The sequence below is a fragment of the Mesocricetus auratus genome, unplaced genomic scaffold, assembly GCF_017639785.1.
Source record: "Mesocricetus auratus isolate SY011 unplaced genomic scaffold, BCM_Maur_2.0 Super-Scaffold_15014, whole genome shotgun sequence".
In the NCBI taxonomy this organism is placed as follows: Eukaryota; Metazoa; Chordata; class Mammalia; order Rodentia; family Cricetidae; genus Mesocricetus; species Mesocricetus auratus.
The window spans coordinates 68,167,733-68,192,546 of record NW_024429186.1 but is presented as its reverse complement, the minus strand read 5'-3'; positions in this window follow the sequence as shown (position 1 = coordinate 68,192,546).

Here is a 24,814-nt window from a genome sequence, read left to right as displayed (position 1 = left end):
ACTCCCAAAGGTTTATTAAACTGTAGCAGAATTCAGGAAACTTTGGAACTCATGAGAACTGAGACAGTTGATGGAGATGAGAACAGATGTTCTGTGATAGATAAGATTATCAGCAGTAGTTCTAAGTTAGGCTATTGAGCTACAGAGTTTGGGAGGAAAGCTGCATAGATGAACAGACAAATTGGTCCAGATGAAGGAACAGACAGATTTATCACAGGTCTAGGATGGTGAACAGGCTTATGTTCTCTGCCAGTCCTTGACACGCAGAGAGACCAGGTGGTCAGATAATAAGACATTAGGGGCTGTTATTATCACAGTGTTAAGTGACTATCTCATTATAAGGTTCATGAGAAGAATTCATAGCCTTTCATTGGTCTCGTGTGTCTGGAGAATGCTTGCATCTATTTTTTTGATAAGGCTTTACTATGCCCATGTACTGCTACAATTCCAACTTTGACCTAAGAAATTCATTGTATCTTGCTTTTATGAGTCTAGGAATAAGTCTTTTTCAGCCTGTGCTGGTTAGAAGGTTCTGCATCACATATCTTACTGTGGTACAGAGTCAGCCTGCATTCTCAAAATGGAGTCAAATGCTGTTTACAAAATGGAGACTTCCAGGGCAAGGCACAGCCTGAAGATCTCAACACTGGTTAGCATCCCCTTTGCTGCTTTAACACAATCCCTGAAACTTAGGACAGGATTCTGGAGGAAATTTTCAGGAAAATAGCACTGACAATGTTTTTGTATGAAAGACATTCTCCTTTCATTTCTGTATTTCTGTGATTTTCTCTTCTCTTTCATCATGCACTGTTTGCTATTCCTTTGGGCAGGGAGCCATTCTGGTGTGTCATATAATTTGCTTTGTTCGGCGGTTTCTTATCATGCACAGATGAAGTGCCTTTTTTATCACTCATTTAAATTATTGTTTTCCTCTGGTGATGGATTTTTGCAGTTTCTGCGTGTACTTTATTACTTGTGACAGAGGCGTGCTTTCCTATTGGGAATCCAGCAGATGATTATGCTCAGTATTACTTCATCTTCATTCAGCACCACACTCTCAGCAACACCACTGCACCAAGAAGTAAACAGCCATAGGTTATGTTCAGTCAAATAGCTGCTGCCTTCCTCTACCCCCAACTTGCAATTCAATTGATTCTAGACTTTTATAACCTATATTAACATTGTTAATTTATTTTGCTAGTCCCATATTTCATGTAGTTATGCTTCTGGTTTAACTATATAGAGAAAAGCAGTAAAATGACATGAACATTTTTCTTGCCATCCTTTCTCTCCTAACTCAAATATGGAAGTAAAATTTTTATGAAATGTCATCACTAATGATTTAAGTGCATGAATAAGCTGTAGGCAGACTTTGGAAATTCCTCTAAATCAGCTGACCTCCTGTAATTTACATGCATATACATAGAGAGAGGGGGAGAAGACACGGGGAGATAAACATGGAAGGAAGAGGAAAGATAGGGAGAGACAGGAAAACATACAAACACACACAGGCACATATAAACATATACAGAAACACATAAAACACAGGGACATAGAGACTGGCACACACACACACACACACACACACACACACACACACACAAAGGAGAAAAAACAAAGATAAAGAAAGTGTTATGACAATTTCTTAGAGCTGTACTTCCTTTAGATTTTCTTTCATGTTGATTCTAGTAAGCCTGATTTCATCATTAATTCTCTAAATTGAGCAACTTGCAAATGGTCACAAAAGGTAAAAATCCTCTTTTTGTTGAGGACCTCAGAGAAGAAATGTATGTGCCCAGAAGTCAACTTCATCTACCACAAGTGTGCTTGTATTTCCCAAGGTTTTGCTAAAATCCTGACAACAGTTTAATTGTAATCGCATTATTCAATCATATGAAGATATGACACAATTCTAGTTAGCAGATAATGTTTCATATCATTTACTATGATATAATATTTTACTATTTAATAAAGGTAAACAATCTGCGCTTTGTTGGCGCATGCCTTTGATCCCAGCACTCAGGAGGCAAAGGTACTCAGGTCTCTGTGAGTTCGAGGACAGCCTGGTCTCCAAAGTGAGTTCCAGGACAGGCTCCAAAGCAGTACAGAGAAATCCTGTCTTGAAAACCAAAGCCAAAAACAAAAAGAAAAACAAAGTAATTGATATCCATGTAAATAATTTATAGCAAACAACATACAAACAGTGGAACTTATTCAAAGAAAATCTTATATTTCTAAAGCTAGAGGGTAAAGCACAGACTCTGAAGAGTTAGAACAGAAGTGTCCTGGCTGGATAAATACATGAGTTCCAGAACAGCAAGGATGAATAATAACCATTACATGTAGATTTCACTGTACATTTCATTAATACACACATTAAGATACAATGACAAAACATTTGCCATAGCTCTTGACATATAGGAAATACACAGTAAAAATAAAAAGAGAGAGAGAACTGATCTCAATTATTTTATTCTATGGCCATGCCACTGCTTTGATGTGTATTGAAAAGTTCCAAACTTCCTTTGGATAAATTCCCATAAACCTTTAAAAGAGTATAAAGTGTAAGATGTATTTAAACAACCAAGTTTCATAAAACTCAATTAGTAACAAATACCAGTAATAAAATGATAATGATGAATTATAAATTTAATTTCATTCTTTAAAAAATGTTTGTACTGAGTCAGTAGCTATCTCTCTGTAGGTAATAAGGGAAAGGTCAAAGACTTAGATAAGACTGAAAACTGCTCTGAATGTTGTAGGGCAAACAGAAGCTGGATACCAAAGGAAGATACAGAGTTAAACTGGAAAATCCAAAACTCTGTTGAGGATGAAGAAGAGGTCATGTAGTGGTATGAAATAACCAAGCTTGATGGATCAGAAGAGAAACAGTGCTACAGGTCGATTATCAGAGGCCAGTAGGCCCCAGGAAGCTTTGAAGGAACACATGTATAGCAGTATTGTCCTTTCATATACCCTTGTTCCTAAGACAGCTAGCCATATGAGGCTAAGTTGTAAGGATGGCTTTAAGCAAGATTGTGCTCACTTCACAAGGTAGACCCCTGTCTACTCCATAGAAAAGGTACCAAATAAACTGCGACTATATCTGATGATTAAGATGAGTTAACTCTCTGCCTTGCTAAAGTCACAAACTCTTCATTTAATGTGAATATAAAGAAATCTTTGTATATGTAACAGTCCTTGAGTCATTTGCAAAGCATGATGTTACTAATGTTGGCCAAGTGACAGTTAGTATACTGTCATGATCCAAGTGGAATTCAGAGATGGACAGAGAAGGACTTCAAATATCCCCAAATAGGGTGGACACTATATGAATATCTCAGGATAATGCCATGGTTAGGTTAAGGTTACATATATAGATCATGTAGATATGCCACAGGCTTAGTCCATGAAAGCCCTGAGGATTAAGGACCTCAGCAGGATTTATATAAGCCTGTGACCAGTTTCTACCATTACTGTGTAACTTAGAAAATCCCTGGATGTGTAAATTTAAGGGCTATTTCTCTTTTGGAAAACTTCTTCCCATTTTCAACATGCCCCTATACAATACAACATATACACAATATTGATAAATACACTAAGTGTTTTGAAAATATTTTAATATAGGCTTTAGCATGGCAGTTAAAAGAGAAAAAGATGGTGGTGGCACAAGCCTTTAGTCCCAGCACTCGGGAGGCAGAGACAGGCAGAGTTCCAAGCCAGCCTGGTCTACAGAGCGAGTTCCAGGACAGCCTCCCAAACAATACAGAGAAACCCTGTCTCGAAAAAACCAATAAAAGAATAAAGAGAGATAAAGAAGGGCTTAGAAAGACATACCAAGCAGAATCAATCTTGACTTCATTAAATTTTAATCATATCAGAACATACAATAGAGAATGGGTGTGAACTTTACTAAAAGTAGCATTTCATTTTCATTAGAAGCCATATGGTAGAATGTGAGAGGCAGTAATGCAATACACCTTATGGGTGGACCAGCTCATCTATATTTCTGTCTTAGTGTGTCACTGGTACCCCATTTCTGACATAGCATCTGCTAACCAGGAGATCTGACTTCTTCTTTTCTCTTAGGCTCTTCCTTATACTCTTAGACTCATTTCTAAATGCCACCTCTGGGGAATGTATTCTTCTATTCCTCCATACAAACTGCCCATATACAACTGCCTTAGGATAGCTGTGGTAGACTCTGATTGGCCGGCTCTGTTATCTATCCCACCTATGCACATCTGAGATGACAAAGCCTCCATTGCTCTTAGGACACTCTGCTTTGTCTCCCATTTGCTTCACATTTTGGTGATACTTGGAACAATTTGTTTACTAAAAGCTTTTGGGAAAATGAAATGGGATGGAAGATAGAATAGTTCCATGGAAACAAAGTTGATACCCATGTCACAGTTTCTCAAGTGACCAGGTAAAGGAATGGGGAGGACTGCCTAGGGTCACATATATTATTTAGCTTGATTCACTTTCATTTTAACATAAAATATCGACATATGAAAGGATAATATCTCTATATAATGTTGTCCTTTGCAGAAAAAATTGACTGTGATGGAATTGCTGCTTCTTATCTGCTGAAAGCCAGCAACAATACCGTGGAAGGAGGGGCACCTTTTCATCCTAAAGTCCACACAATTTTCTTTGTCTTTTAATTCTGTCTCCACAGACACTAGGCACTAAACTCTTACTTTCTTGCAATTTTGTTTTCTTTGGTTCTGTTTCACACCTAACTATATTATATATTCTCTAAAGAATAGGGGAATTTCTAAATTTATTGAAATATGAAAGTCCCTGAAAAGTAAGACAAGTTTTAACTTTTAATGTATTTGCTATTGGTTTCCCTTTGCTTTAAGCATGTCTTTGCAATTCATACTCAGTGGACTGAATCTATGTGCAAAACTGCATTTACTACAATTATAGTGCCCTGGTAAGAAGGATAGCATTATTTCTCTGGGTCACAGGTGAGGGCTTTTGACAGCGGATTTGATCACTAGGGCAGAGGTTTCATGGCAGGAATCCATATACTTAATTACAATTAACTTAGAGTGCTATCTAGACTTTCTTCCACGGGAGTACATAGCAAGGACAACAAGACGTCCATGGCCAGAAAGTAGACCTTTACCAGACTTTATTCTTTTACAACTAGGAGAAACAAAATTTCATTTCTACCTCCTCATTTTTGACGTCTTGTTTTTATACAGTCAAAGAGTCGTGATTAGGTTCATTTTCCATTCAAATTAACAATTACAAGGTAGGAAAATCTCAAGAGCAAAAGATAGCAGCAGAGAAAAATCTCAAAGTACTGCAGATGAAGAAGGGTATTTACTGAGAGTGAGGAAACCCAGGTATACAGCAGGCACACAGAGAAAAAGAGCCCCTGCCCAACAGAGAGGTGTGGGGATTGGTTCAGGAAGTTAAAAATTCAGTATCTTCTTTAGGGGCTGGTGAGTTTATGTCTCTGAAGAGTCTTCCTCTCTAAATTTACGTTTTGTCTCTTTTAATAAAGGTAGAATAAGTGATTGGCTCATAACTGCTCTGCAATATGTCCTTATCTGGCCTGGAACCTATTGAGCTATTCCATCAGCACCTGATCCCACAAGACCTTTGTTTTAAACTGCCAGTCTTTTGTCTCAAGTCAGAGAGTGAGGAATAAGCTTAGCTACAGAAACCTCTTGCCTTCTACTTGAACTTAAGCCTCATGGTAGCACCCTAAAAACTGAGACTTTGGAGTGGACATTACATCTCATTTTCTTTTTCCCAATATGACCGCAATGGATAAATCTCTCTTTTCTGCCTTTCACAACTGCTTGTTTATTTGGTTCTTAAAAAAAACCACTGGCTGGGCCTAGCTTTACAAGGGCTATGAGGCTTCAGGCTCTGACCCTCATAATTCTAGTGACAGCATCATTTTCTATCGGAGATCTTCTCATAAAATCATTAGCAATTAATTAAAACAGAGTTTATCTGTTAATTCTTTTACCCTGCCTTTTTCAAGTGTATAGAAATTTTGTATGGGATATTTTATAAGATTAAAAATATTGATATTTGTGTGTTGTCATTTCCCCAAACCAGGGAAAATAAAAAAAAATATGTGCTTCCTTACATAGCTATTTATACTCAAGTATGTTTTTTAAAAGAACTGAGCTGAATGTGAACCTATGGAGAGTGAAATAGCTCCAGTTTAGATTTCCAGACTATCTTAAATCTTTCTAATAAAGAATCTTGTGTATTATTTAAAACTCTAATCACTCTTTCCCTAGGTATGGGTGAACTGAACGTGTCACTATTAAAATCACAGCAGTCACTCTAACATAAAAATCACCAAGGGAAAAATAAAGATATGAATGCAATAAGATTTTTTTCACACTCTATAAAGTTTTTCCTCTTGTTAAGCTTTAAAGATTTTCTAGTGTTTGCCCAGATTAGCAATATTTCTAAAATATGTGAGGGCTGTTATACTGCCTACAGTAAATGAAGTGGTGTCAGACATGCAGGAGGTAATCCACTAGCTATTTGAAATTCAGTACTTGGAAAGTAGAAATCAGGTCTGCATTTACACTTAATATTATTTGTACTATTCAAGTTTGGAGAGAGTTCCTTTCTTGTTTTGTCTGTCAAGCACATCCCTTCTCATTTTAGAACAGATGAGTGAGAAGCCCAGGGACAGTGCTAACATGAGCTCTCATCATAACAATTGGGCCTCAGCTTCTCAAGTCTTCTTCCTTTTCACTTCCTTACACTCACCACTCCCCCTATTATACCTTTCTAGTGTGTGTGTGTGTGTGTGTGTGTTTGTGTGTGTGTGACTTTGTGTATCTGTGTGTGCATGTCCCTTGATTAATGAATGCATGGTTACCCACAGAGGAAATAAGAATAAGAATGTATTAGATTCAGCAGAGCTGAGTTATGGGCAGTTTTAAGGACAGGACAATGCATTGAAAAGTATCCTCCATCTTGTATTCTTATTGAGGAAATTTCAGGTTTGAATGGACTTTAATCTTGATGGAGAATACTATGGAAAATTGCTAAACTCTGTTCTAGGAAACCAAGAACAAGATGTCCTGGTAACTTAACTTCTGTGAAACTACTTATTTCTTTCAAACCCACTCACTCACACTAAATGGCATGTACTGTTACTGCTTATGCCAGGACATGTTCTGGATACTTGATTATACACCCTGGTTCATGATAATTTTACTATAGACCCAGTTGGCTTCATAAAGCTTTTCAGATGGGTAACAAATGGTGTCTGAGTGGTATTCTTTGGTGGGCTTCCTATAATATTCTTTTTTAACAGGAATTTTTTAAAAATTAGATACAAGCTTGTCTTATATGTCAATCCCAGAGTCCTCTCCCTTCCCTCCTCCCCTGCCCCTGACTAACCCACTATGTCAATGCCATTCTGCTCTCCAGGGAGGGTGAGTCCTTCCATGGGGACCTTCAAAGTCTGTTATATTGTTTGGTTCAGGGCCTAGGACCTCCCACATGCATCTAGGCTGGGAGAATATCCCTCTATGTGGAATGGGCCACAAAAGTATAGTTTTTGCTGGGGATAAATACTGATCTTTTATCAAAGGTCCCATATATTGCTGAGGCCTCCTCACTGACACCCACATTTAAGGGGTCTGGATTACATGTATGCTGGTTTCCCAGCTCTCAGTCTGGGGGCCATGAGCTCCACATTGTTCACATTAGCTGTTTCTGTGGGTTTCATCATTCTGGTCTTGACCCAGTTGCTCATCACTCCTCCCTCTCTGAAATTGAATTCCAGGAGTTCAGTTCAGTGTGTAGCTTTGGGTGACTGCTTCTACTCCCATCAGCTACTGGATGGAGGCTCTAAGATGGCATATAACATAATCATCAATCTCCTTATCTGGGAAGGACATTTAAGGCAGCCTCTCAACTATTGCTTAGATTGTTAGTTGGTGTCATCTTTGTAGATCTCTGGAAATTTCCCTAGTGCCAGATTTTTCTTTAAACCTATAATGTTTCCCTCTATTATGATATCTCTTTTCTTGCTCTCTTCTTCCCCAACTCAATCTTCCTTCCCCCTCATGTCCTCCTCTCTACTACTCTTCTCCCCTTTTTTTCCTTAACTCCCTCTCCCTTCCCACCAAGCTCCCCATTTGTTCAGGGACCCTTGTCCCTTTCTGCTTCGCTGGGGAACCATGTATGTCTGTCTTAGGGTCCTCCTTGTGTTTTAGAGACTTGCTTATTGAGTTCTTTGTAAATTTTAGAGATCAGCCCTCTGTCAGATGTGGGGTTAGTGAATATTTTTTGCCATTCTGTGGACTGCCTTTTTGTCTTGCTGACTGTATCCTTTGCCTTACAGAACCTTCTCAGTTTCAGGAGGCCCCATTTATTAATTGTCCATCTCAGTGTTTGTGCTACTGGTGTTATGTTCAGTAAGCAGTCTCCTGTACCAACTTGTTCAAGGGTACCTCCCACTTTCTCTTCTAATAAGTTCAGTTAACTGGATTTATGTTAAGGTTTTTGATCCAATTAGAATTAAGTTTTGTCCACAGCAATAGACATGTTTCTACCTGTAACTTTCTACATGCCAGCATCCAGTTAGGCCAGCATCATTTGTTGAAGATGCTTTTTTTCCATTGTATAATTTTAGCTTCTTTGTCAAAATTCAGGTTTTCATAGGTATGTGTGTTAATAGCAAACCTCAACAGATTAAAAAAAACTGGCATAACCCCCTGTATTATATCAGATCACGATGGTTTAAAGTTAGAATTCAGCAACAGCACAAATTACAGAAAAATCTAAAAACTTATGGAAATTGAACAATACACAGTTGCACCATTCCTAGGTCACAGAAGAAATTAAAGACTTCCTAGAAATCATAGAAAATGAAGACACAATATACCCAAACGTATGGTATGCTTTGAAATCAGTAGACATGCAAATGGTTATCAATTGGAGGGAAGTTTTAAGTTAGGAATGCTGACATTTGACCTCGTCTCTAAGCAGTAGGATCTCATTTGTGAAGACCTGGCTAGGCCCTGTGTATGCTGCCTCAGTATCTGTGAGTTCACCCATGTGTCAGTCCTACGGAATTAGAAGGCATTTTTTTCCTTGGTATCTTCCTGACTGCATGGCTCATACATTCTTCTGGCCCCTCTCCATGGAGTTCCCTGTTCACAGTGGACAAATTCGATGGAGAAATCCCATTTAGAGTTGAGCGTTCCAAGGTTTCTCCCTCTCTCCACATTGTCTGCTTCTGGGACTTTGTATTTATTCACATCTTCTGCAGGAAGAAGATTCACCTCCAGTGATGACTGAGCAAGGCACTAATTGATGAGTACAGTAGAATATCCTCTAGGAGTTGTTTATTGGTATTTTCCTTTAGCCAGACAGTAGTATTTGACTTGTAACTAAGTTCCTGCCCTGTCTCGTCTTAGGTTTTTGGTCACCCAAGTGATATTTGGTATAGTTCCATCTAGTGAGGTAGGACATAATTCAAATCACATATAAGTTGATTACTTCAGCAAACTTTTGGCCACCGTTTTTTTTTAGTATTTCTTACATGCATGCTACCATTGGATAATAAATGTTTTGTAGCTGGATTAGTGCTTACCTTTTTCTTAAGAATAAATACAGAGCACTGTCTGCTACCATAACCACTAGTCTGTAGAGGTGAAGTCTTTATGCGGACACAAGCTTAATATCTCTCTATTTAATGTGTTGATTGAGTATTGTCTTCAGCCATTGACTCTTAGTGTCTGTTTGTAAAGAACATGTAAGCTATAGCATGGGTTCTTTGGGAGTTACCATGGGACCCATTTGCCCAACAATTTGAATAGATGCAACCCACTCTTAGTATGGGAAGCTTTGTCTGATGATAAGAGATTCCATTTGGGGATGGTATTTCTCCCATTATTTGGCAATTTATATATTATGAAGATTCTAATTATAAGATATATATATCCTATAAAGATTCTACTCTATTATGTTTCCATATTAGCCCTCAGATGGCCTCTAATTTTAGCTGTCCCTCGGGCTGGAGAGATGGCTCAGCCGTTAAAGGCTAGGCTCACAACCAAAAAAATTTTAGCTGTCCCTCTTCATTTTCTCTTCCTAGCTCCTTTCCCCTCCCTCCAAATTTGATCCTCTGTTCCAATACCTTTCTTTACCCTGTCCATTCATAACCATTTCCCCTTCCTAGGGAGATGCATCTAGTGCTTACTCTATAACTAGGTCACGGGTATTTAACACTTGTCTATTAAAGTCTTTATGCTATTATGGAGAAAACTGATTACTTTCTTTGGTTTCTCTTTCTATAGTAAACTTTGATTTCTCATACTTCCTAATTTATCAGCCACAATGATTTTAGTTCATGTACTGATGCAGGAAACATTTTCTTACTTTCAATAATGGCACTGATGACAATGATGATCATAAAGGTCCCAGGTTGTCTCTGCCATTTGAAGATATAAACAAGTCTTTATTGCTAAAGATATGGTCCAACAGTAAAGAACACATATTGCTTCTTCAGAGCATAGTTCCCAAAACTCTTGTTAGTGACTCACAACACCCTGTGAGTCTAGCTTCATTGGATCTGACATCCTTTTAGGCACCTGCAATCACAGATGCAGAGATATGCATACATACATTCACACTCAAACAGAATTATCAGCTTTCTTGATATGAAGACCTATGTGACTCCTTGACTTTTCCCCATATTTCTTCTGTCAAATCCATACATACCATTTACTACCAGCCACACTGGTTTCCATAAATTGCGTATTATGTTTCACATGGGATTCTTGCTTTCACCCTTAAGTTTTAAATCTCTCAGGATTTAAATTTTAATGGCGGTGAGTGGAAAGGATTGTGGAAAACTATATTTAAAAGTAAAAGTCAAATAAGTGTTTTTATTGTCCAACACTGTTTATAATCACACAGTTGCTGAAATTATGCAAGAATAATGCTATGTGAGCAGACTTCTGAGAACTTGTGAGAAAACTCCAAGGGAACAAGACAAGAGTCTTGTTATCTCTGTTCCTTGTAAGCACTAATTTGTTCTTGAGTCTCTATACAAACTGAAGTCACGTGAACTTTGCTCATGAGATTTTGCATAACCCTGACAAATTAGCTTAGATAATGTTCTAAATCAGGTTAGTTATTGCATGAGAGAATTTAGTCTCCCTCATTTCTAGGTACTGTCCTCTCAAGTTTATACAACTAGAGTGGTGACAGATAAATATGGAAACGTGTGTAGATGGTCACTCAGCTGCAAAGTTTACACAGAGTTAACCTGATCAAATTCTATCTTGGTCAGTATGTAAACATTTAATAAAACTTTCTTTAATTTGGCCAACATGTTGGGGCTGGTTTTTTTTTCAGCAAGTCTCAGGATTAACATTTGGAGGCATGCAGAGAGATAATTACTCCCCAAATTCTGAAGATAGGCTCTTCACTCTGGCTCTGGGAACAATAGTCCCCACTCCAGTCCCACCCCTGCCTGTAGAGAGTGATCTTGCTGGGAAAGGAATAAAAGGAAGTACCAAGCATTTTTATGGAGGCTTCTATTTTTTAAGCCATAGAATTTTTTTGTGTTCTCTAAGACAATTTTTCTGCATGGTTTCTAGATGCTGATTTTGGGATATCTTATTCGTGAATGAGGAGGATATGACAAGGATTATACAACACTCTGCAGGCCACCGGGAAATAACCCACTTATGTCGTCTGCTTGTTGCTGCTTAACAGAATTTCTCTCCTGATCTTGGAGTCCTGAAGACTCCCTATCCCTCATCCCTTGGGGGAAAAGAGTATAAAGCTCACTTAGAGCGGCTTAACATCTGGGCATTCCACATACCTAAGAATTATTATGGTAGTTTCAGAAGACTGGGGGATGGGCTCAGTGTAGATTTAGGAACCAGAAAATCTAGAATCCTCCAGCCTGGTGAATATCTAGAGTGTGGGTTGTACAGGAAGGCCTGGTGAAGCGCTGGAAGAGAAAACAGTTGTTATAAGTCATTGTCCCGTGATTCCTGTTGTTGTTGTTGTTGTTGGCTCTATGTGTTTTTTTTCTCTTATTGCTCTAGTTCTGTATCTTGCCATATGTATCTAGTTTGTCTTTGTGTATTACAACTTGGGACCAGTAGGCAGCTTTCTCCCATGAGGAAGTACCATGCAGTACCATAAGAATTGAATGCAAGAGCTCACAAGGCCCTCTTTCACTGAAATTGCAACAGAAGAGGATTTAGTTTGTCTATTTTATACGTATGAATGTGTCTGTGTATATAAGTTTTGTTGTAAGTATGGAGCTGAGACAGAATTGATGTCAGGATCAGTTAAATGTGTAAATGTATGTAGCCGCAGCATGCTTATTTCTGACTGGTCTTGAATGTGTGAGTGTACTCTATTCTATGTATCTTGGTTATAGATTATTGGCTCATAACTTTTTAGGTATGGATGAAAATCTGGAACATCTGTAGAGAAAGTTAACTTAAAAGTCGTGACTCAGGGTTATTGCTGTTCTGGGGGAAAACACATAGTTTGCTACTGTCTTAACTAAGGGCAAACATATGACTGGTTACAATCTTGGCCATGGTTGGAGAAGATGATATTATGACTTCACCACCATCTTGACTGATGTTAACCTCAGTATATGCACCACCCAAAGAGCCAATGGTTCTTCAAGGATGCTTTTAAGTTGGGGTAGTATTTTTATATAATTACTGTCCTATCTTAAAAATCATGTTGTAAAACAAGCTAATTAAAATAAAAAATGTTAAAAAAAGAAACATAAAAAAGAAGTCATTTTACTGAAATATGTTTGTTAACATGAGAATTTGATACATAAATTAATAAAATGCTAAAATTAGGGCTATAGCTAACACCAGAAATTGAGTAATTCCAATCTTTTGATAGGTTGAGATGGTAACCTAAGTAATCTTGCAAATAACTTGGAAATACCGGTTTAGAGAATGGCTCACCTTACTTAATTTTTTTCTAACTAACAGAGACAAGTTTAAAGATACATCTCCAGCTTCCCTGTTTTTGCCAGCATTGTTAAGTTGTCACTATTTTTGAAACTGTTTCATAAAGGAAGCTGTTATGTTTTGTAGTGGTACACTATGTAAAAAATCAAGTGTACTGTGTACTTGTAGACTAAGACTTGATACTAAAAGAGCTTCAATTTAGATTGTCATTTTTATTATAAAATGTTAAAGATGACTAAATCTGGAGATGTTCAGAACAATACTTATAGTCATGCTAAACACCTATAATCAAGTACAGAAAAACTTCCGTTGTTTCACTAAGGTATACTTAATCGATAATGGCCTCAAACTGTAAGAGATTTGACAAATGGCATTTAAGATATTTAAATTATAATGCAGATACAAACCCTCAGTTCACATCAGTGATCTCTAAAGTCTCCAAGAAGACAAAGGTCACAGCAGCTGATGATTCTATCAGGCCTGTGGTAATTCTAATCCCTGGGCAAGACTACACTATTGTCCACTTGATACCAAGGGCTTGGCCCAGACTGTGGACAAGAAGTACACTAAAAAGTTGATTACTCCACTTAGCCTAGACAAAGGAAGTTCAGTCCCTCCCATTCCCCTTCTCCACAGGAAAACCTTTCATTTACCGGGCTTGGCAGCAAGGATTGCTGTCCTGGTACCCCTGTACCACAGGAGCACGGGGTAACTGTCTAGATAAAGGACTATGAACTTCTGTCTGTCATTCTCCTTATCCTTCTTAAATCTCCCATCACATTGACAGCTCAACTAACTATAACTTTGTTAGCAACAGGTAATTAGCTAAAAAATGATTTGATTTAAGATATACAAATACAAACTGTAAAGACATATCATTGCACTGAGATTTCACAATTTCAAATTTTTCATGCTGATCCATGGAGTTCTGATAAACTGGCAGAGCACTGACTACTTACTATTCAATCACAAGTTCCAGATTTTAGATTTCCTTTGCTTTTCTTCTATTCATAGGATTAAAGGTACTTTTCAAGTTGCTAAAAAACTTCTCTGTCCAATGTATATGACTGGTTCTCTGGACAGAGTATGTTTATACTTTTTAACACAAAGTCATAGCTTTTGCAATGACTCCAAACTGTATCTCTGCTTTAAAGAACTGGTTAACTACTTTTTTCTAAAATATAAAATTCAGTACAGTGATATTAATAATATATTGATAACTTTTATCTTCCTGGTAAACTAAAATTCAGGAAAGCTTAAGTGAATCAAAGATCATAGGACTTGGATCTATGTGTCATAGGTCAAATAGGAAGGTTTCAAATGTAAGGCTTTTGTTTAAGTTCCTGAATTTTAGCCTTTGTCCCTAGTCTCCACTTGTCTAGGTAGATTTCCACTTGGATGACACTTCCAATCCAGGAAACACCTGTGACATATCACCTGCTGAGTTCTCCACTTGTTGAAAGCTGGTGGGAACCAATCAATCCGGCAGATGTAATTGTAGCCTGGCCCTTCATATGGACCAGCTAATCAGAGGCTTCTAATAAATTCTCCATTGCCCAGCCTTTGACTAGCTTTGTAGTTTTCCAGAGCCCTGAAAACAAAGGCCCAGTTTCAGCTGGAAGTAATTAAATGAGAGAGTACATTGTCCCTGCTCCCCTTTTAATAGTGTAAAATACTAAGTGAAAAGGAAACTCTCTGACATGGGGGCAAAATGGTTACCAGAAATGTCAACTAATATACCAGAACATTGGGCTTAGGTTGATCAACAAACAGGTAGATTCATTAACTAAAATGATTTTACAATGGGTTAGGACACTTAGCCTGCCTTATGCAGAACAAAAAGATATCCATCACAGGACGATTGGTCCTTCTGTTTTCTGTTAATTCCTGTTGGATCTTTCATCAATACAATAACTAAATGATAATTCCTATCTGTGTACCATTAAAATTATGATTATTAGATCTAAATACAAACCAGTACCCATCACAGAGTCAAGGATTTGACGCAGTGTATGACTTCAGGAGCCAATGTTAAACCCTAAGTTAACCTGTAAACCCAACCTGCCCCAAACCATGTCAATTCCTATAATTTTGGGATTTGTAGATCTTCAAAATATTGGGTTTTGTCTTCATTAGCCTTGACAATAAGCTGGAGATTTTCCAAGGATCAGTCCTGACCGAATTCCTTGGTCTGTATAAAAAGTTTTAATAAAATTTTCAGGAGCTAAGGAGATGACTCAGTGGTTAAGAGCACTGACTGTTCTTCTAACGGACCTGAATTCAACTCTCAGCATGCATATGGCAACTCACAACTGTGGGTAACTTCACTTTCAGAGAACATGAAACTTTGTAAAAAAAACTAATGCACATAAAGTAAAAAATAAATAAATAAACAAGCCAGAAAAAGTAATTTTTAAAAAATGTCACTTCAATTTGAAAAAAGTGTATGTATGTGTATTTAAAATAACATAAGAAATATAAACCTTAGGCACAAAAATATGGAGAAATGGAATATATATATATATATATACAGACATATATCTAAAAAGTTTTTATTCTTGTAGAAATACTAGAGAAAATTTCAGTAACTTACTTAATTTATAATTCACAATTTTCATAATTGAAGGCAATGTATAATAGGGTAACTTTTCACTAGCAATAATGTTAAGAATAACAATTACTGTGATTAATGTGTCTTATAATTTTGTTCCATATAAAACTCAGCTTTAGATAGCTATAATTTCATTGTTTATATATGCAAACAAATTAGATATAAATTATTTTAAAATTCACAAAATACATTATTATCTCATTATTGTTATTGCTATGAAGACATAGACACTCATTATCAATTTGTTCTTCATACAATTCTCAGTCATTACAAAAACCAGAACAATATATGTTCTCACTTTTCTAAGATTTTAGAATCCAATAAAATTAATAGTTTTTAAGTATTCATATTGAGTTTCTATAGAAGATAAATTGAATACTTATCCTAACTCTTTGGCCATTTCATCCCTCAACACAGATTTACTGTATTCTCCAAAGGTATTTGCTTTCTATTAAAATTTTATTGTCTTCAGCTGTATATAACTTTAAAAATTTCTGGTAGTATCCCAACTCTTATCTTTTGAACTTCAGTTTTGTATAGCATGTGATTATCAAATGACCACTGGATTCATTCTGTTAGCTATACATAGAATTATTTGCTTTTGTTTTTAGTATTTGTATTATTCTTTAATCTTTCTGGAAAAAGTAATAAGCATCATGGTGGCTTGGATACTCAATCTCTAGTTGGTGGAATTGTTTGGGAAGGATTAGGAAGTATAACCTTTTGGAGAAGGAGTGTCAATATGGATGGAATTTGAGATCTCAAAAGCTGGTAAGTCAGCTATCTCTCTGTCTTCCCCAATCCTATGGATCAGGATGTAAGAGTCATGCCTGCCTATTTTATAGCATGCCCTCTGCCATAATGGTAATGTATTCTCTGAAATTGTAAGTCAGAAGAAACTTGTCTATAAGTTGCCTTGTTCATGGGTACTTATCATGGCAAATTAAAATTAGTTAATACAAGCACAACCTTTATCAGAAAAATGGTGACTGTAGAGTAAGAGCATAATAAGAATTCAAAGTATACAATAACAGAATAAACATGGATATTTGCAATTGAAGATTATATATTTTTTGGAAATTGTTCATATATGACTTTAGTGTAATAAATAGTTGGAGAACTTTATTTTCACTTACATAGAAATAGCCTAGTTTATTTAAGTATTTAAAAAATTTTGCTACTCCTAGGAGCCCGATTTTAGATAATTTTGCTGTAGAGCCAACTTAGATACTTTGTTTTGGATAATTGTGAACTGTTTCATTCTTTGTTGTAAATGTTCTGATACAGATATCTACCACACTGTGGATCTAGATTAGCACATATTTGGTATAGTTATTGACAGAGATGCACAATGTTTAGTTCCTGCTTTTGCCCTCACCCAGATCTTGATTAAGATAGCAGACATCCCTCATTGAGGAAACTAATTTCATGTTCACCCCTGAGAACTACATTATATATTTGATAAGCTGAATTATACATAATAAAGCTTCAACTTGACCATGAAGAATTAAAATTAAAGCTGTTGATGAAAGGGGTGATTTACCTGGAAAGAAGAAAAAGGTCTTGATTCCTCCTTCTTTAAGTGTCTGCACAGATGACATTAAAAAAGTGATTAAAATATTCTGTATGCGTCTGAAGATAAATGCTGCCCATTGCAGACTGCCCTACTAGTGAGGAAACTCTTTCTTTATAATTATGCTATACTCTGTCTAGTTACTGTAGACACTTTACTATTACCCATCATACCATGCCTAGGTTTCTTATTGAATCCTGAAGATAAATAAGGGGAGAAAGCTCTGTAAATTCCTAGTCTAATATTATCACTATTTCCCAGTTATACTTATGTATCTATATAATTTAATATTTAAATCATATATACATTGCAAGATTCCCATAAGCCCCTGGGAACCTTACGAATTGTTCTTGGCAAATTTACATGTTCTATATAGAAATTAGTGAAGTCAAGAGAAATTTGCTGTTCATGAAGCTTTGTCTTATAAATAAAAGATACCATTTTTAGGCTTGTGTTCCATATATTTTGGAAACCACATTCAACTCATTCATTTTTAGTTTTTTTATATATTTTTCCATACATTTTTTATCTGTAACTTTTTAAAAATGCCAGACCTGTTTATTCCATAATTTTTCCAAAGATGCCTGGTTTCTTGAGAGAAATAAGTATGAATGATTCATCTATGATTGCTTACTGCAGATACACTATCTCCATCATCAAGCACTTATATTTAAAGAATACATCTACCATTGTTTCTTCATGTATGTATTAAAGGAATACCAAGTCCCACAGATGTCTGATATAATGTTCTCATTATTCTAGATATAATTTTTAAATTATTTGTACTTAATTTTTGTTTCTGAAAATGTTCTCTATAACAGATATAAAATATATGAAAGACAAGAAGAATTTTATATGCATCTTTTACTGTATCTGCTTTTGTTCATAATATGGAACAGAGGAAACCAGTGACCAACATAGCATGACTTGAAGCAAAAAGAAAACCACTCTTCACTATTCTCATTTCACTTCAAATGAATAAGTCCATTTACATTATTTGTGGTTTGAGTTTGATATATTTTGAAGCTGCATCTATGAATATATCCTACATAGTGCTAGTATTTTCTCTGTGTCTGAAAAAAAGAAACTACAACCTTGGAAGTGCAGCATCATTGATGATAAGGCAAAGCAAGTTACACTTTTATAGAAACAGCATGCTTAGCAAAGGATTCTGTGCAATAAGAGCACACAAGTGACTTGTTTAAGTAAGTGTAGAATTTATTTATCTCAGAAGTTTCTCCACTACAAGCACTGACTAAAATCAATAAAAGTATCCATGAAAAGAAAGCAAGTCTCTGGAATACAAATGATAAGCGAGAACATTGCTCAGTGAAGGTCAATTTCTAGACACTAATGACTGAAACTAACAGCATGAGAACACAAGTTAATGTCCAGTTGTGGGGACTGAGGGGAAGGCACAGTGGTTAAGAGCAATTGTTAATATTAGAGAGGACCACTTTTGGTCTCAAGTAACCACATGGCATCTTATTAGTTCCCATAACTCCCATTCCAGAGTTTCAAACAACTTCTGGACTTTTGTGTGGATCGGGTTTATAGGCAGTGAATGGAAAAGTTTATGAGCAACACACGCTTCTGAGCACAAATTCAGATGCGAAATCAAACACTATCTGAAACTCAGGATTAAAAGAATTATGCAGATTTTGTTGCAATTTTAGAATTTTCTTATTACCTTTTGTTTAACTTCCTCAAATATGTGATGAAGGAATTATGGGACATCCAATATGGGAATTATGCTGTGATATCTATCCCCTCCCAAGTATTCATCTAAAGTAAAACATTTTACATTTCACCTATGCTTACTTTAGCTCTACAAATGTCAACTCTCATCTAGGCATTCTTCAATTGTATATTTATTTACCCATTAAACACATATAATCCTATTCCAAATGTGATTTGCATATATCTCCCAACAGCATGGTACTTTTTGTAATTTGTTCCATCACAAATACCTCCATTTCCCTAGTTAAATAGAAATCTGATGCATTCATTATGATATATAGACAACTTGGGTAACTCTTCTTATTAGTAGATGTATTCTAACTTGTAGGTCATACATTAAGCTCATATCTTCTTTGTGTGATATCTGTTGATCAACCATACAGAATTTGTTTTTTAATACAATGGCCCAAACTATTACAGGGAGCAATTTAGATTATCACCTATGTGCAGTGTCCAAATGATTCAGGACCATTTAAACAGCAGACTATAGACAATCAAGGAACTGGGAGGTAAGATTTTATTCTTGCACATCATTTATTTCAAGGTTGAGCTGCTTGAAAAAATATATTACACAGAAGCACCTAAAGTACAGCATTTTGAATGTTTGTCTATTCCTCATCGCTTTGTGGATTGATGAAGCTACACATACAAAAGAGTCAATGTATATTTCTAATTGCTCAAAAGAAGTTCTATTTCTTTCATGATGTATTTGTGTCAAAGTAAAACACTACATAGTTGAAAAGTACTTCAATGTGCTTTTCAAAGACAGTTGAAACTGACCATAAATGTAATTACTTTCTGTCAAGGGACATGCAAGTTGCTGTTCATGTGTTTAAATACATAGCAGTCCTAAGCTGACTCTAAAGACATTACAGAAAATAAGAATCAGATTTCTTAGAAAGTATGCTGTTATTCTTTAGAGGAATCTTCTAATTATTCTGAAATAGTTCACTGACCCATTTTATCTTTTTCTTTTTTCCTATAAAATTTCCCAGCATCTTTCCTATGAAAATTGGATTATTGTACAGAGATTCATAGGCATGAGTTCAGACACAAAGGCTCTTTGACTTGCTACTAGTATTGTTATTACTATTACTTTAATGAAAACATGACCTTTTTCTAAGAATGCTGAAAATAACTAGGTTTAATTTTTTAGATAATAGTGTAGAGACTAAGAACTCAATGTGGATATAAACAAATTGAATCACTCCCCCCCTCATTGGTTCAGAAAGTGAAGGCTCAAACCTCTAAATCTAAGGAATAAGAATGCTAATTCAAACACCTGTCATTCTAAGGTCACTACAAAATAGGTATGTGTGTTTAAATTCTCTTGTGTAGAATATTCTCAAAATTAAAGTACCTCTGCTAGTTTTTGATTATTAATTATCCATCAAATGGTTATGTACTGAAAACTTGGTCTATGGTTGGCATACTCTATCATTTAGAAATTACTGGATCATAATCAACAAACTAATTGACAGATGGATTCTCAATTGGATGACATTTTTGGAAGGTGATGAAATCTTCTAGATGTGGGCCTGAAATAGAGGTCACTGGAGGCATGACTTTGAAAAACATATATCGTCAATTGTTCCCTTTTCTTATAGTTGTGGTTCTTCTGTGCTAGGGGATATGAAACATAGCCCCATAGCCCCATTGCCCCATAGCGACATACCCTACTCAATTCACAATGATGCCTAGCTCGCCGTAGGTACATAATAATGGAGTCAAATCCCAACTGAATCAAACCCGTAAAACAGTAACCCCAATACATAAAAGTATCTTTTCCCCTTTAAAACGTTTCACTAAGGTATTTGCCACAGCAGTGGAAGGCTGAATAATACAAATTTTATTGACAACTGTGTTTGGCCTTCTGTTTAGATTTGAGTGAAATATAGGTATAAAGCAAGTAACAAGGAACTACAAGCAAAACCACATCTTTTCATAGCACCTATTTGTCACTAATTGAATTCTACTATTGAAGGTAGCTGTCTCTATTTGTTTTAAACAAATATCCAGAGAAATGCATAAACATAGTCTTAAACCTCTTACATCTAAATCATTTTTATCTGCAACACTCTAAAGAAAGCTAACTTATGGAAACATATATTAGAATTTTCCACTTGGAATTGCTAGGAAAAATAAAACAATGTTCCTTTATATACTAGAGCTAACTTTTCATGAACAAAATTAGTAGAAAATGTGCAATATCACAGGCTTTTAGTAATCGACATATCAAAGAATGCGAAGAAATTTCTAATATCACTTTCTATTACATGAACATTCCATGACCAGATGAAGATGAAATTTTACAGGAAAAATAAAAATTTTCCTATACCTCGAGACATTGAAGAGGTTCAAGGCATACATGTGAAGAGATCTACTGTTTTGAGACTTTTCAAACCTGACTCAAATATCCTAGAAATTGCTAATGGCTGTAGTGTTGAATCATAATTTTGTGGGTTTTTGTTTTAGTGCTTCTGCCACTATATTAAGAAGGTTACATTAGGTTCGTTTTAAAAAGCAGGTATTGACATGAACAGAAAGAGGGTTAGAGTTTGTGATATCATACTTACCTTCCTGATACACTGAAAAATATGAAAAAACTGTAAATTGAACTAGGAAGAGATTTTACTTCTCAACATAACTGAAATTATACTAAAACTGTTATTTATGACAATATGGTATTTAATTTCCTGTGTCTTAATTGATTTCTTAATTCTGATATTTAATGCTATAATGAACCACAACAGATTTTTGTACAGAATACACAGTATTTTGCATGGCATGTTACAAGTATTGACCAAAAGAAATGATAAAACTCAATGAAAAAGTTGCAGTGTGGCCCCTGATTACCTGGCATAATGGAATTCTGCAAGAGATGTAACTGTTTTCTTGCCTTTCTCAGCAGAGAAAAGTTAATGCTGTATAAAGACCTGCAGTTTGCCCCACGGAGTCTTCCTAGTTGTGATGGCAGCAACTGCACTTGCATGTTTTATATCTTTCATTGCATACTATCATCTGCAAAGTGGGGACACATCTCCAAAATGAATTAGCATTCAGTGACTAGACTTGGTTTGTTTGAAAGAAAGTCATTTTGTAATCTAACCCGAAGGCACACAATTGCTTGAAAAATTACTACAGAAATACTACTAAAGGTAACATAGCTACAAAAATAATTTTAGAGGAAAGAAATTATAGTTACAATAAGATAAACTAAAGACACAATTATGATGATAGGGAAATGCCATGCTCACAGATTTCAATATAAAGGCATATACTCAAATGACTTGCAAACATTGTGTTATAGCCAGCTCTGATAAACACCAATATTTTTGTTTATTCTTACTACTTTACATCACAAAGTTCTCCATCATGAGAATCAGGAAATGTGCAAAAGATTCTATCTTTAGAAATACCTGCTCTATTCACTGAAATATGGCTGCACTCTAAATTTGTTGTGCAGAGATGACATGAGTTACAGGTCTTTCTAGACTGACACTAAATTACTGTCGGTAGGAATAGTAAAGGATAACAACAAAGAAAATAATAAATCATGATGGGGTGTTGTAACTGTAGAGGAAAACATGTAAAAAAAGGTGTGCTGATGTAGTTTTCAACCTTGAGAATACAAAAGGGAGAAAAGTTTGGGTAAAAATAACCACCAACAAAGCTTGTATGATAGCCAAATCCGTTGGAAGTCTCAGGAAAGCTTCTACGTGAATACAAAAGGATAAAATGTAGATGGTAGTTCAACCTCTGGAGATAGAGATGCTGATTTCATGAAAATAGAAAGCTAACTGTGTATAAGGGCTGAAGAAGGAAGTGGGAAAGCAGCAACGACACTAAAAATAAATACCTAGCAGCAGGAATTAAAGAATTGGTGCCTTAGGGTGCTATATACAGAAGTTTGAACAAATGGCAAGAAAACAGTTGAAGAACAAATCAAAAGATTTTAGGAGAAAAAATATAGTAACTGAGCAAAATTTTTTAGAGGAATGATAGGCTATCTGGTTGAAGAGGTGACTACACACATAACAGATTGATGGTCTTGATATGTCAGGTATGGAACTCCAGGCAATAACCCCAGGATAAACAGCTACAGAGCTCTTCATTGAAAGGACAGGAAAGGCAGGCTTCCCTGTTTTCATTTCTGTCTGCAGTCATCATCAATTAGGGAGACTTTATGAAGAAATGTTAGTCATGCAAACTTGTGATTAAATGTAAATGTTTATAAGTAAAGTTACTTAAGTATATTCTAGTTCCTTTATTGGTTTCTGAATATGATTTAAAAAGGAATTTTGGTAGATTGTTTAAAAAAAGAATGCTAATTATCAGTGATATGACAACTGAGAATGTTATGTTGAGAAAATATTGAAACAAAAGTGTCAAGATAGAAAGTATATAATTCTTGCATGATATGAGAAGTTACTAGTATCAGAAAAAATTAGCACCCAACTGTTGACGGAATTATGTGATTTAAAAGCATGTGAAGGCTGATCAAGAGGACATGGGGGAGCAGGATGGTTGTGTAAAGGGAAGAGCAGGATGAGAGATACCATAATAGATGGAGCCATTATAGGTTTGTGGAGAGAGCTGGCACTAGTGAGATTTCCAGAAATCTATAAGGATGACACCAACTGACAAATTAAGCAATAATGGAGATGCTACTTTCAAAGCCCTTCCCCAATAATAAGATTTATGACCTTATATACCATCCTAGAGCCTGCATTCAGGGGCTGATGGAAGCAGAGGCAGACACCACAGCTGAACACTGAACTGAATTCCTGGAATCCAATTTCAGAGAGAGAGAAGTGACAAGCAAAGGGGTCTAGACTGGGCTGGTGAAACCAACAGAGACAGCTGACCTGAACAAGGGGGAGCTCATGGACCCCATATCAATGGCTGAGAGGTCAGCATGGCACAGATCCAGACCCCCTGAATGTGGGTCTCAGTGAGGAGGACTTGGCAATCTATGGGGCCTCAGGTAATAGACCAGTATTTATCTCTGGTGTATGAATGGGTTTGGGGAGCCCATTCCACATACAGAGATGCTCACTCAGCCTGAACACAATGGGGAGGGCCTAGGCCCTGCACTGGATGATATGACAGACTTTGAAGATTGCCCATAGAGGGCCTCACCCTCTCTGGGGAGTGGAGGGGTTATGGGGTGGAGGTTTGAGGGAGTCTGGTGGGTAACAGGAGAAGGTGAGGGTGAGGGAGTTGGAGGTGACATGTAAAGCAAGCAAATACAAAAAAATTAGAATAAAAATATTCAAGGGAAAAAGCCCAAAGGAAGACTGACACAGGTTATCGATCAAGTGAATAAATGCTGGAAATAGGAGACCATCTACTTGCTTGTCATCCTTCTGCTAATTTGTTTATTTTTAATTTTGATCAGTTATGTTTACATATATAGAAAAGTTACAGCCCTTTTCCAGGGTTTATATTTAAGCAAGTACCTCATTACAACTTATTCCCATTGATAATTGTTTGTTTTCTATTTTAAAACTCAAAGGTTGGAAAATTGACCTGTTGTTATAGTTCTTATAAAGTTTTTAAATGAATTATGTTTTAGTGCTGACTGAAAAAATAATATATGTATATATCTTTTAAAAATTATTTTTCTCCTGTTTTCCCTTTTATTCTAACAGGTTTTTTTGCATTTTTAGCTTTCACAATAATAATGCTCTCAGAATAGGTCCTGATCCCACGGGCAACTACCCTCCCATCTTCCTACCCCCATCCCTGCTGAAAACATCAAGCCCCATAACTGTCAGTCAACTTCAGAGGGCCAAGTTCAGTACCATGCACATTCCCCAGCTATCAGTCCATAATCAGCGAGCTCCCACTAGCTCAGGTCATCTGTCTCTGAGATTGTCCCCATCATGATCTTGACCCCTTTGTTCACATGATCTC